Below are 13,245 nucleotides of genomic sequence, written 5' to 3'. Positions count from 1 at the left end.
TGCTGATGATGTTGTCTTTAGCAAACTCTACAATATAGTCCCTTATCATCCCCTCCAGAAGTTTACATACTATCGATGTCAGACTGACCGGCCTATAATTTCCCGGGACATGCCTCTGCCCTTTTTTGAATATCGGTATCACGTTAGCTTTCCTACAATCCCCCGGTACATTTCCTGTCATAATACTGTCAGCAAAGATCAGGAACAGTGGTCTAGATGTAGTTTTACTAAGTTCTTTGAGTACTCTCGGATGTACGCCATCCGGGCCTGGTGATTTATTTGTGTTAATTTTATCCAGCCTTTCCCTGATTTCACCCTCTGTTAGCCATAGCGGCAAGTCCTGTGTATTACTACTAACCATATAGTCATGGTCAGCGTACCCCTTCTTTTCCTGTGTAAAGGAGAAAAAAGCATTAAGCACGGTTGCCTTTTCAGGGTCCTCTGTAACCATCCTCCCATCATCGTTACTTATGTGTGCAATATGCTCTGCCCTTGTTTTCTTGCTGTTGATATATTTAAAGAATTTCTTAGGGTTCTTTTTACTATCCTCCGCTATTTGTCTCTCAAAGTTGATTTTAGCCATTTTGATTTCGTATTTACTTTTCTCATTTGCCTCCTTGTATTGCTGGAAAGCCGATACTGTGCCCTCTGATTTATATTTCTTGAAGGCCATTTTTTTCCCCTAATAAGTCTTTTAACATTACGGTTCAGCCAGCCAGGTTTAGCTTTGTCTCTTCTAAATGTATTTCTCATAGGAATGCACTGCGAGATGCATTTGTTTAATATGTTCCTAAAGCATTCCCATTTTTCCTCTGTGGTCAGTGTTCCTAGGGTTTGGTCCTAGTTTACCCTTTCCATCATTGAGCACACATTTGGGAAAGTTTGCCCTTCTGAAGTTTAGGGTTCTTATGTTCCCCTCTTGCCTTGTTATATTGTTATTTACGTTAAATGTGATCATCCTGTGATCGCTAGAGCCCAGGTTGTCCTGGACTCCTACATCCGAGATTAGGTCTGGGTCATTAGTGATCAATAGATCCAGCACTGCATTATCTCTAGTAGGAGAATCCACCAACTGAGACAGGCAGTTGTCCTGTAAGGCTTCCATGAAGAGACGGGCCTTCTGTGAGTTGTGAAGAGAGAGAGAGAGGATGCGACATCGGCAGCTAGGCTCCGCCCCCTGTACGCGTTACGTCGGCGCGCAGGGCGTTGACTTCATCAGCAAGGGGTGGAGATAGCCTGACCATAGCGCAATATATCGGCCTCACCGGCCAAATAACTCTAAACTCTGATTGGCTGAACAACAAGTCCCCGCCCCTTGGGGCACCGCTGGAAGATACACTAATGCATCCCCGGAAGGGAACACATAGCACACAGGACCGTGCCACATCTAATACTTACATTTCCGGCTGTGGGGACCAAAAATATACAAATGATATCAATAAATAAGAGCCTGTATAACAGAGCCGGCTGCCCGACCTCACGTCCTCCCTGGACATATACATAATTGCAATATATGCCAATCTACATGGGCCATTTAATATATCATCACAAAACTAAGAAAAGCATAGGAAAATACATTAAAAATATATACAAAATCCATAATATAAAATATAATTAAATCCTGCCCATAAATTTACATAATTATTGCTAAAAATTGAAAAATACATATATAATAAAATACATAAATCTTTAAAAAGGTGAATATTTAAAAAGCAAAAAAAATATATTAAAAACATATGGACCTACAAAGTATATACCTCAACCCTATCATACATATACATTTTATTTATCACTTATAAAACAATTCAAGTCAAAATCTACGTTCAGCCCCCTGGGCAAGAGAACTTTAGTTTCAAAAATCCAAAAGGATTCTCTCCTACTCAGTTGGCGGATGAAGTTTCCACCCCTCCAATGCTTTTTAACTAATTCAACACCCCAAAATCGCAGAGATGCAGATTTCCTGTCATGAGCTTCCCTGAAGTGTCTTGATACATTATGCAAGACTTCTCCTTTTTTGATGTTTTTCATATGTTCTGCTACTCGCACATTTAGAAATCTTTTTGTGCGTCCTCCATACTGGAGCCCGCACCTGCACTCCAGCATATATAGGACACCGGCAGTGGAGCAAGTGATCAAATCTTTGATCACTTACTACTCCCTGCCTGTACTATTGGCAGTGAAGGTTTTCATTTTCTTCTTGTTAGATTTGGACTGACAGCAAGCTCCACATCTCCCACAGGCATGAAATCCTGATAGAAAGTTAAATAGGGTGGTTCTCCTTTGCACAGGGGGGTCAATTACTCCGGGGACCAAACGATCTTTGAGGATCGGGGCTCTCCTGTACACAAAACTGTTGGAGATACAACAACTTTAAAGCTTAGCCTATTACAGATTAACTGCAGTTCACAAATAGGACACTAGGTGTCGCTAATGCTCAGTGATATGCTATGCATTTCTATGATGTGTTGTAATATCCTGTACACTGTACTGAACATGTTGGTTATCTCTTCCTGTCTGTTGTTCTTATTACAATGAGGTGACATCTTTGCTTTCTGTGTTATGTTCCAATAAAGAAGCCAGTTCCTGTTACTCCACAATGTCTGATCTGAATGGACTCCGCTGCACCCAGTGATCGTACTCTGCAACAAAAACCCGGTCTATCAGGAAGATGGGGTTCAAGAACCCTGTCATGTATTTAGATACCCCAGTGCTTTTTAACAATCAATTCAATTTGCTTATGTTGAACATTGAAGTCCCACACCACTCTGAACTCCATATTGGCGGATCTGGGCTTAACTGTATCCCCTAGGAGTCTATTCCTGTCCATGGATCCTACTTCTCTATGATCTGCCAGTACCCTATTCATGTCATAACCTTTATCTCTAAACCGATCAATAAGGACCCCAGATTGTGAAAAGCAGTCTAACTGACTTGAGCAATTCCTCCGTATCTGGATCAACTGTCCCTTAGGGATATTGAGTAACCAATTGTTGTGGTGGCAGCTGTCCATGAATAGGTAGGAATTCCTGTCAGTGGTTTTAAAGAAATATTTTGTGTGTAATTGCCCTTGATGTATAAAAATCTCTAGGTCCAGGAAGTGCGCGGCCTCAGTACTTACTGTCCATGTGAGTTCAATCCCCCTTTCATTCCTATGCATTTTCTCCCTAAATAAGTTGAAGGATCTCATGTCACCTCTCCAAATAATCAGCAGATCATCAATTAACCTCCTGTAACACAAGAGTTCCACTGGACGGTCACTCAAAACAATATTGTTTTCCCACTGGGCCATGAACAGATTCGCTACACTCGGAGCGAATCTTGCCCCCATAGCCACTCCCCTTATCTGTAGGTAGAAATCTCCAGAATACCAAAAATAATTATGGCTGAGACAGAACTTGAGACACTGCACAATATATTGGGAGTGTCTTTTAGTTCTGAGCAATGCCCACTTAACAGCTTCTAAGGCTGCTTCGTGCCCTATGATCGTGTATAGGGAACTAACGTCCGCTGTGGCAAGAATACATAACTCAGCATCACCTATAGATTGTAAACATTGTCAGGCACTGATGAGGAGGCACTTATGGGGTAGCACTGATGGAGTGGCACTGATGATGAGGCACTAATATGTAGCACTGATGGGCACTGATAGGCGGCACTGATATGCAGCACTGATGGGCACTGATATGTGGCACTGATGGGTAGCACTGATATGCAGCATTGGTGGGCACTGATAGGCGGCACTGATGGGCACTGATAAGCAGCACTGATGGCAACTGATAGGTTGCACTGATGGGCACTGATAGGCAGCACTGATGTGCACTGATAGGCGGCACCGATCGGCACTGATAGGCGGCACTGATGGGCAACAATGGGCACTGGTGGGCTGCACTAATAGATGGCAATGCTGGGCACTGGTGGGCAGCACTGATAGATGGCAATCATGGGCAGCTCTGATGGGGAGGGCACTGAAAGGGTCCCTGAGCCCTGATTGGCATCCCTGGTGGCCATGGGTGGGCATCCCTGGTGACCATGGGTGGGCAATCCCTGGTGGCTCTAGTGGCACCCCCCAATGGTCTGCACTGGTAATCAAAGCTCTGATTACCAGCACAGACCCCCCCCCCCCATCAGGAGAGCCACCGATCGGCTCTCCTCTACTCGAGCCTGTCAGGCAGGAACTGAGGAAAGCCGATCAACGGCACTTCCTATTTACTATGTGACCAGCTGTGATTGGACACAGCTGATCCCATGGTAAAGAGCCTACATCATAGGCTCTTTACCAGAATCAGAGATGTGGTGTGTCAGAATGAAACACCGCACCACCGATCGCTGCTCTGCATGCCCCCGGGGGCGTGCAGAGCGGTCTATCCTGCTGGACATCATATGACGATATGACGGCCAGTCAGGATAGAGCGACCACTTCCTGGTCGTCATTTTGCTATATGGTGGGCGGGAAGTGGTTAAGCCAACATTTTTTGTCTCTTGGACAGTTTTTTGATTTAGTGTTTCTTTTGTTGTTTTTGGTTTGATATTATATTTTTTTCATTATTTTGCTTCTATCATGTATTGACTTACATTTCAGCACAAGTGTAACCTTTCCATCCAAGGAGGTCAAGGTCCTGAGGAAGCAGAGCTCTCTGCGAAATGTGTAGACGGTACTGTATTTCTAACATCTTTGTTTATAAATGCCAGCGCAGTTATGGTTTTTAATTCTATTATATCTTTGTCATTTTAGGAACCATTCAAGTGTTACTAAACCCCCAACAGTAAAAATCAGTCTGTATACATAGTTGCCAACATTGGCAAAACAATTTTAGGGATGCTTTTTTGTCTGTAGGTGAAGTCATATTTTAATAAGGGGAGGGGCATTCATTTGTAGGCATGGTCTAGTGGGAGTAAATAAAAGTGGCACGCAAAGCAAGCTGCTCTGAAGAATGGGCGTGGTTTAAATTATGCTAAACAATGGGCGTGGCTTAAAGGGTGTGTGGTTAAATAGAGTCCGAGATTACTTACATAGTGGAGAATGTTGTAATATATGTCCTGGACAAATTGGGACTGCTAACAACTATGTGTATATACAGTAAAGCATGCTTGTTATACTCAGTGTGGAGGGTTAATCCTGCACATTGTGTAAAAAGTCTGTTTCATTCTGTCTTCTCTAAACCTCCCCTTCTTCCACTGTCCCCATTCCATCTCCTGATAAGACAGAGCATTTGGACTCACTCATGCACATGCTCAATTGGATGTGTATTGCTAGAGAGTTTTTTTTTCTTGGGGGGGGGGGGTGCATGTGATCAGCACAGGGCCAATCAGCACTGTCCAGACAGAGGGTCAGGGGTCCTGCAGCCTCATAGTTGTCAGAGGAAAATGAAAACTCCTCCTACAAGCTTTAAACAGACACTGGTATAAGGCACAGGACTGCTATATACTGCTGATGAGAAAAAGGTTATTTGCAGTTTATAGTTACTATAATAATAGAATTTCTATATTCAGTGTACAATGTGAGACCAGATATAGTGAATTCAGGGTCCTGGGGAGACCAGATATAGTGAATGCAGAGTCCTGGGGAGATCAGATATAGTGAATGCAGGGTCCTGGGGAGATCATATATAGTGAAAGCAGGGTCCTGGGGAGATCAGATATAGTGAATGCAGAGTCCTGGGGAGACCAGATATAGTGACTGCAGGCTCCTGGGGAGACCAGATATAGTGACTGCAGGCTCCTGGGGAGACCAGATATAGTGAATGCAGGGTCCTGGGGAGACCAGATATAGTGAATGCAGAGTCCTGGGGAGACCAGATATAGTGAATGCAGGCTCCTGGGGAGATCAGATATAGTGAATGCAGAGTCCTGGGGAGACCAGATATAGTGACTGCAGGCTCCTGGGGAGACCAGATATAGTGACTGCAGAGTCCTGGGGAGACCAGATATAGTGACTGCAGGCTCCTGGGGAGACCAGATATAGTGACTGCAGAGTCCTGGAAAGATCAGATATAGTGAATGCAGAGTCCTGGTGAGACCAGATATAGTGAATGCAGAGTCCTGGGGAGACCAGATATAGTGAATGCAGGCTCCTGGGGAGATTAAATATAGTGAATGCAGGCTCCTGGGGAGATCAGATATAGTGACTTCAGGCTCCTTGAGAGATCAGATATAGTGACTGCAGAGTTCTGGGAAGATCAGATATAGTGAATGCAGGCTCCTGGGGAGATCAAATATAGTGAATGCAGGGTCCTGGGGAGACCAGATATAGTGAATGCAGGTTCCTGGGGAGATCAGATATAGTGACTTCAGGCTCCCGGAGAGATCAGATATAGTGACTGCAGAGTCCTGGGAAGATCAGATATAGTGAATGCAGGCTCCTGGGGAGATCAGATATAGTGACTTCAGGCTCCCGGAGAGATCAGATATAGTGACTGCAGAGTCCTGGGAAGATCAGATATAGTGAATGCAGGGTCCTGGGGAGACCAGATATATTGACTGCAGGCTCCTGAGGAGACCAAATATAGTGACTGCAGGCTCCTGAGGAGACCAAATATAGTGACTGCAGGCTCCTGGGGAGACCAGATATAGTGACTGCAGGCTCCTGGGGAGACCAGATATAGTGAATGCAGAGTCCTGGGGAGATCAGATATAGTGAAAGCAGGCTCCTGGGGAGATCAAATATAGTGACTGCAGGTTCCTGGGGAGACCAGATATAGTGAATGCAGAGTCCTGGGGAGACCAGATATAGTGACTGCAGAGTCCTGGGGGGACCAGAAATAGTGAATGCAGAGTCCTGGGGAGACCAGATATAGTGACTGCTGGCTCCTGGGGAGACCAGATATAGTGACTGCAGGCTCCTGGGGAGACCAGATATAGTGAATGCAGAGTCCTGGGGAGATCAGGTATAGTGAATGCAGGCTCCTGGGGAAATCAGATATAGTGAATGCAGAGTCCTGGGGAGACCAGATATAATGACTGCAGGCTCCTGGGGAGATCAGATAGTGGATGCAGAGTCCTGGGTTTAGTAACACTTTATTGTCCAATTGTATAAAATAAAAGATTTTGTCTTTTACCTTTTTTCCATTCTATTCTTTCCATTTTTTTTTCTAAAATGTTGCTTTTTAGATTTCCCTATTTGCCATTTGCTAGATCCACGCAGTTTTGTTTGATGTACTATTAAAAGGCACATTTCTGAAGTAGCAACAAATCTGGAATCAAATTTCTAAAGTTTGCAAGGATATGAAAATCCTTGTTTAGCCCGAGCATTGATTGAATGCCGGTTATTAAATAAGAGCTGAAATTGTAATTAATTATATTGTTCTGTAGATAATTACTGCACAGACATGTAAAGAAAAGCCTGAACTATATAATTATACTGATACAACCATTGGAAACATTGACTGCCTGTGACAACTTATGAATGGAGGTATTTTAGCAGATGGAAATTTCTTTTTTGAAATAGGAATTGATTTATAAATAATAAGACCAAAAGCTCCCTCCAATCATGAGAGCGCTGTAAGCTTCCATTAGTCCATCTCAGTATAATGATGTAAATTAACTTGGCGAACTGAACAGTCAAATATCATAAAGCTTTCATATCTAGTAATGGCGTTCTTCTGAGTCATATACAGCTGGCACTATTAACAGGGTTTTTTTATTTTATTTTTTTTTTTTAGGGGGGGGGGGGGGATGCCAATGTGTATGCAGGTTCTTCATGATCATTATAAGGTACAAATTCTCACATTATCTATTTGACACCCCCCCCCCCCCCTACTAGCCTTTTCTGGCACTTTTTTGTTCACGTGCACTCACAATCTCCTGCTATTTCTAAATCCACACGCACACGAAACCTCCAGGACACTGGGGCATGTTCTTTCATATAAATCTCACTCTCATATTACCACCTTTCTGCTTCTCCTAACCTCTGGAGACATATCCCCAAACCCTGGGCCTCCATCATTTACCTGTACTCAACACACCCACTACCCTGCGCCCTCTGGCTGCAGCCGCAATCAGCACAATCTAGTTCCCATCTCTCTTCTTCCCAAGACCAGACTCCCTTTCTCCTGCGCCCTTTGGAACGCCCGCTCTGTCTGTAATAAAACTCACCTCTCTCCATGACCTTTTCATCGCTAACTCATTTAATCTACTTGCCATCACCGAAACCTGGCTTCATGAATCTGACACTGCGTCTCCTGCTGCCCTATCCCAAGGTGATCTTCTATGCCAGTGATGGCGAACCTTGGCACCCCAGATGTTTTGGAACTACATTTCCCATAATGCTAATGCACTCTGCAATGTAGTGGAGCATCATGGGAAATGTAGTTCCAAAACATCTGGGGTGCCAAGGTTTGCCATCCCTGTTCTATGCACTCACTCCCCCAGACCCAATGGATGCAAGGGAGGTGGTGTTGGGATCCTTCTAGCCCCACATAGCACCTTTCAGGTTCTTCACCCACCTCCCTCTCTGTCACTCTTCTCATTTGAGGTACACTGCATTTGTCTTTTCTCCCCTGTTTCTCTAAAGGATAGCTGTGATCTACCGCCCACCTGGACCAGTATCGACCTTTCTTGATGACTTCTCTGCCTGGCTACCCTACCTTCTCTCTTCCGAAATCCCCACAATCATTCTCGGCGACTTCAACATCCCTTTTAATACTAACACTCCTGCCACTTCCAAACTTCTCAGTCTAACCTCCTCCTTTGACCTGAAGCAATGGATAGATGCTTCTACTCACTCTGAAGGCAATATCCTTGACCTAATTTTCTCCCACCTATGCACTCCGCACAACCTTTCATACAATCATTTCCCTCTCTCTGATCACTACCTTATTAGTTTCACTCTCTCCCTCTCCCAGTGGCTTCACTAGGTGGGGCCAGAGGGGACCATGCCCCCCCCAAAATTTCACTGGGCCCCCCATGTGCCCCCCCCCCCGCCCCAATTAAAATGCTGTTTAAATGGCAAGGCGCCGCGCAGCTGCAGCAAAAGGCTCCCTCGCTGCGCCTATTCATTGAATAGAATTCAATCAGAGTAACGGCTAGATAGTTCCTGCCCAGTCGAAAGACCCTGGTGATGTCAGCAGACCATGTGACTGCTTGGTCACCTGGTACAGAGAAGTACAGGAAGTGGAGAGGAACTGGTCACAACCCATGTGACTGCTCTGAAAGACAGGCATGTGCGCGGGCTTTTTTCTGCTTGAACTTCTGGACTCTCTGCCAATGAGTGGGGGTGTCTCTGGCTGTATATGGGGGTGTCTCTGGCTGTATTTGGGGATGTGTCTGGCTGTATTTGGGGATGTCTCTGGCTGTATTTGGGGGTGTCTCTGGCTGTATTTGGGGGTGTCTCTGGCTGTATTTGGGGATGTCTCTGGCTGTATTTGGGGGTGTCTCTGGCTGTATTTGGGGGTGTCTCTGGCTGTATTTAGGGGTGTCTCTGGCTGTATTTAGGGGTGTCTCTGGCTGTATTTGGGGATGTCTCTGGCTGTATTTGGGGATATCTCTGGCTGTATTTGGGGATGTCTCTGGCTGTAAATGGGGGGTGTCTCTGGCTGCATATGGGGGATGTCACAATTTGAACTGACACTGACAGAATTTTACGGCTGAACATGGCAAAAATGTATAATACATGTCAGTAAGTTTGCTATGTCCAGCTGTAAAATTCTGTCAGGAATATTTCATGTTTCCATTGTTTCTTGATAATGGGCATCAAACGCATCAGCATGAAATATTCCTGACACATTTTTAGGAATATTTCCTGCTTATGCGTTTGATGCCCATTATCAGGAATATTTCATGTTTTTTGCGTTTGATGCCCATTGTTAGGAGTATTTCATGTTTATGTGCTTGATCTAATGGGCATCAAACACATAAACATGAAATATTCTTGACAATGGGCATCCAAGGCATAAACATGAAATCTTCCTGACAAATTGTTCAGAATATTTCATGTTTATGCGTTTGATGCCCATTGTTGGACAAGGCTATGATGGAGCCTCTGTAATGAGTGGACGGCTTAATTGCATTTTATTGTTGGCCCCCCTACTTTTGTCCCTGTCCCCCCATGTGGCCCCCACCCCTAAATATGAAAGCTGGAGACGCCACTGCCCTCTCCTCCACCTCCTCTCCCTCCAGCTACCTTACAGTTACCCTCAGAAACCTACGCCATCTCAACCCTTCTCTTCTCTACTCTGCTACCGACCACCTCTATGACAAAATCGCACCCCTGTCCTGCACCAACCTAGCCACTTCTCTCTACAACGCTTCACTTTTAGCCTCCCTGGACACACTGGCCCCCCTAACTACACACCGAATCAGGCCCCGACCTCTTCAACCCTGGCAAACAGATAACACTAGAAGTCTGAAAAAGCATAGCCATGCTCTTGAGCGCCAATGGCGTAAGACTAAGTCTCAGAAAGATTTCAACCAATATAAATCTTCCCTCCAAAAATACAATTCCAGTCTCCACACTGCCAAGCAGACCTATTTTATCACTCTCATTAACAGCTTGTCATCTCGCCCCCGGCAACTCTTCGCTACCTTTAATTCTCTACTCCGTCCTCCGCTGATTCACTTACTGCCCAGGAGATTGGCAACCACTTCAACAAAAGATTGATACAATTCGTAAGGAGATCATTGCTGTTCAGATACCTTCCATGCTTTACGCTTCATGCCCACAGGTGCAATCATTACTTCCTTCATTCAACCCCACCACTATAGACGAGGTTGCTAAACTACTTGCTAATGTCCACTTAACCACCTGCCCTCTGGATCTGGTTCCCTCGCAAATTCTACGTTCACCCTCTGGCCCTATTCTACGCTCTCTAACCCACATCTTCAATCTCTCCCTCTCTTCTGACATCTTCCCCAACTCTCTAAAACATACACTAGTCAGCCCCATACTTAAAAGCCCTCACTGGACCCAACCGATCTGAACAACCTACGCCCTATTTCCCATGCTCCCCTTTTCATCCAAACTCCTTGAACATCTGGTCTACAACCGTCTGTGCGACCACCTTCCCGAGAATAGCCTCCTTGATCCCCTTCAGTCTGGATTTCGGCCTCAACACTCCACTGAAACTGCTCTCCTAAAACTGACAAACTACCTGCTAACGGCCGAAACCAATGGACACTATTCTGTACTCCTACTTCTGGACCTTTCTGCTGCCTTTGATACAGTTGACCATCCCCTCCTCCTCAAAAAACTCAATGCCTTCGGTCTCCGTGACCGTACTCTTCACTGGTTATCTTCCTACTTATCCAACCGCACCTTTAGCGTTACCTACAATTCTACTTCCTCCTCTCCTCTTCCCTTCTCTGTTGGGGTCCCCCAAGGCTCTGTTCTTGGACCCCCCCTTTTTTCAATCTACATCTCCTCTCTGGGTCAGCTGATAGCCTCCCACGGCTTCCAATACCATCTCTACGCTGACAATACCCAAATCTATCTATCCACCCCTCAGCTCTCTCCCTCACGTATCACTAATTTACTATCAGATATATCGGTCTGGATGTCTCACCACTTCTTCAAACTCAATCCATCCAAAACCGAACTTAGAATTTTTCCTTTACCACTTCCCCTGATATCTCTGTCAATATCGATGGCATTACTATCAGCCCATCCCCGCATGCCAAGGTCCTAGGTGTTGTCCTGGACTCTGAACTCTCCTTCAAACCCCACATCCAATCGCTGTCCAAATCTTGCCACCTTAACCTCCGCAACATCTCCAAAATACGCCCCTTTCTAACCAAAGACACAACAAAGCTCTTAGTTCACTCCCTGGTCATCTTGCGCCTCGACTACTGCAATTCCCTTCTCATTGGCTTACCTTTACACAGGCTATTCCCCCTTCAATCCATCATGAATGCTGCCGCCAGACTCATCCACCTCACCAATCGCTGAGTGTCCCCCGCTCCTCTCTGTCAAGCCCTCCACTGGCTTCCGCTCACCCAACGTATTAAATTCAAAATACTTACAACATCTTACAAAGCCATCCACAACTTAGCCCCCAACTACATCACTAGCCTAGTCTCAAAATACCAACCTAATCGCTCTCTTCGTTCCTCTCAAAACCTCCTGCTCTCTAGCTCCCTCATCACCTCCTCCCATGCTCACCTCCAGGACTTTACAAGAACCTCTCCAATCCTATGGAACTCCTTACCCTTATCTGTCTGATTATCTCCTACTCTATTAGCTTTTAGGCGATCTCTGAAAACCCTCCTCTTCAGAGAAGCCTATCCTACCCACACCTAACAACTCTACCTCCATTTTATCCATCTGCCCATCCCCCTCGGTTACTGCCTTTTGTTTCGCTTGACCCTCCCTTCTAGATTGTAAGCTCTAACGAGCAGGACCCTCTGATTCATCCTGTATCAGGGGCGTAACTACAGGGGTTGCAGGGGTTGCAATCGCAACCGGGCCCCATGCTCCAGGGGGCCTGTGCGGCTCCTCTGTACACCTGGATAGGAGGGTCGGCGGGGGCAGCCTATAGAGAAATCACTGTCCTCCTTTTTCCTGCTGTAGCTGCAGGAGGAAAATGGAGGAGATTGGTTCCTCTGTGTGCTGCCCCCGCCACTCCTCCTATCCAGTTTACTTGTGGGGAGTTCCCAAGATGGCAGGAAGGGGGCCCACTGCAGAACTCGTGAAAGGGTTCCGCTGCGGGACCATAATAAAGGGCCCCGCAATGAGAGTAAAGGGCCCAAGGATCAGTGAGAAGAGCCCCAGGTTTGAAGGGAAGGGCATCGGCAAGGAGTCCAGGGGGGCCCTTCATGGTTTCTTGCACCAGGGCCCTGAAGGTTCTAGTTACGCCTCTGTCCTGTATTGAATTGTATTGTAACTGTATTGTCTTCCCTCACATTGTAAAGCGCTGCGCAAACTGTTGGCGCTATATAAATCCTGTATAATAATAATAATAACGTAACAATCAGTATTTCTAGGAAATTACGTAGAACCCCCCAAACATTTTTTTTTTTTTTTTTTTAAAGCAGAGGCCTTAGAGAATAAATTAGTGAGTTTTACCATTTTTTTATGACATGTGACATGCAGTGGTTTATCAAATGCAATTTTTTTTTTTTTTTTTATGAAATACACTTTTTTTTTTAATTTGAACTACTTGCCGACCACCTCCACCCACAGATATACTGCGGCAGGCTGGCTCGGCCGTTCGTGGGAGTGCCCCCATTAGGCAGCGGGGAAGCTGATCTACGGGGCCGCGATTGCCGCCGGGCACCCGCGATCGCTCCCAGTGGAGAGAGAACGACGGTCAGCTG

The sequence above is a fragment of the Pelophylax lessonae genome, assembly GCF_965119305.1.
Source record: "Pelophylax lessonae genome assembly, chromosome: 9".
In the NCBI taxonomy this organism is placed as follows: Eukaryota; Metazoa; Chordata; class Amphibia; order Anura; family Ranidae; genus Pelophylax; species Pelophylax lessonae.
The sequence above is the reverse complement of the archived record's forward strand: the minus strand, read 5'-3'. Positions refer to the sequence as shown.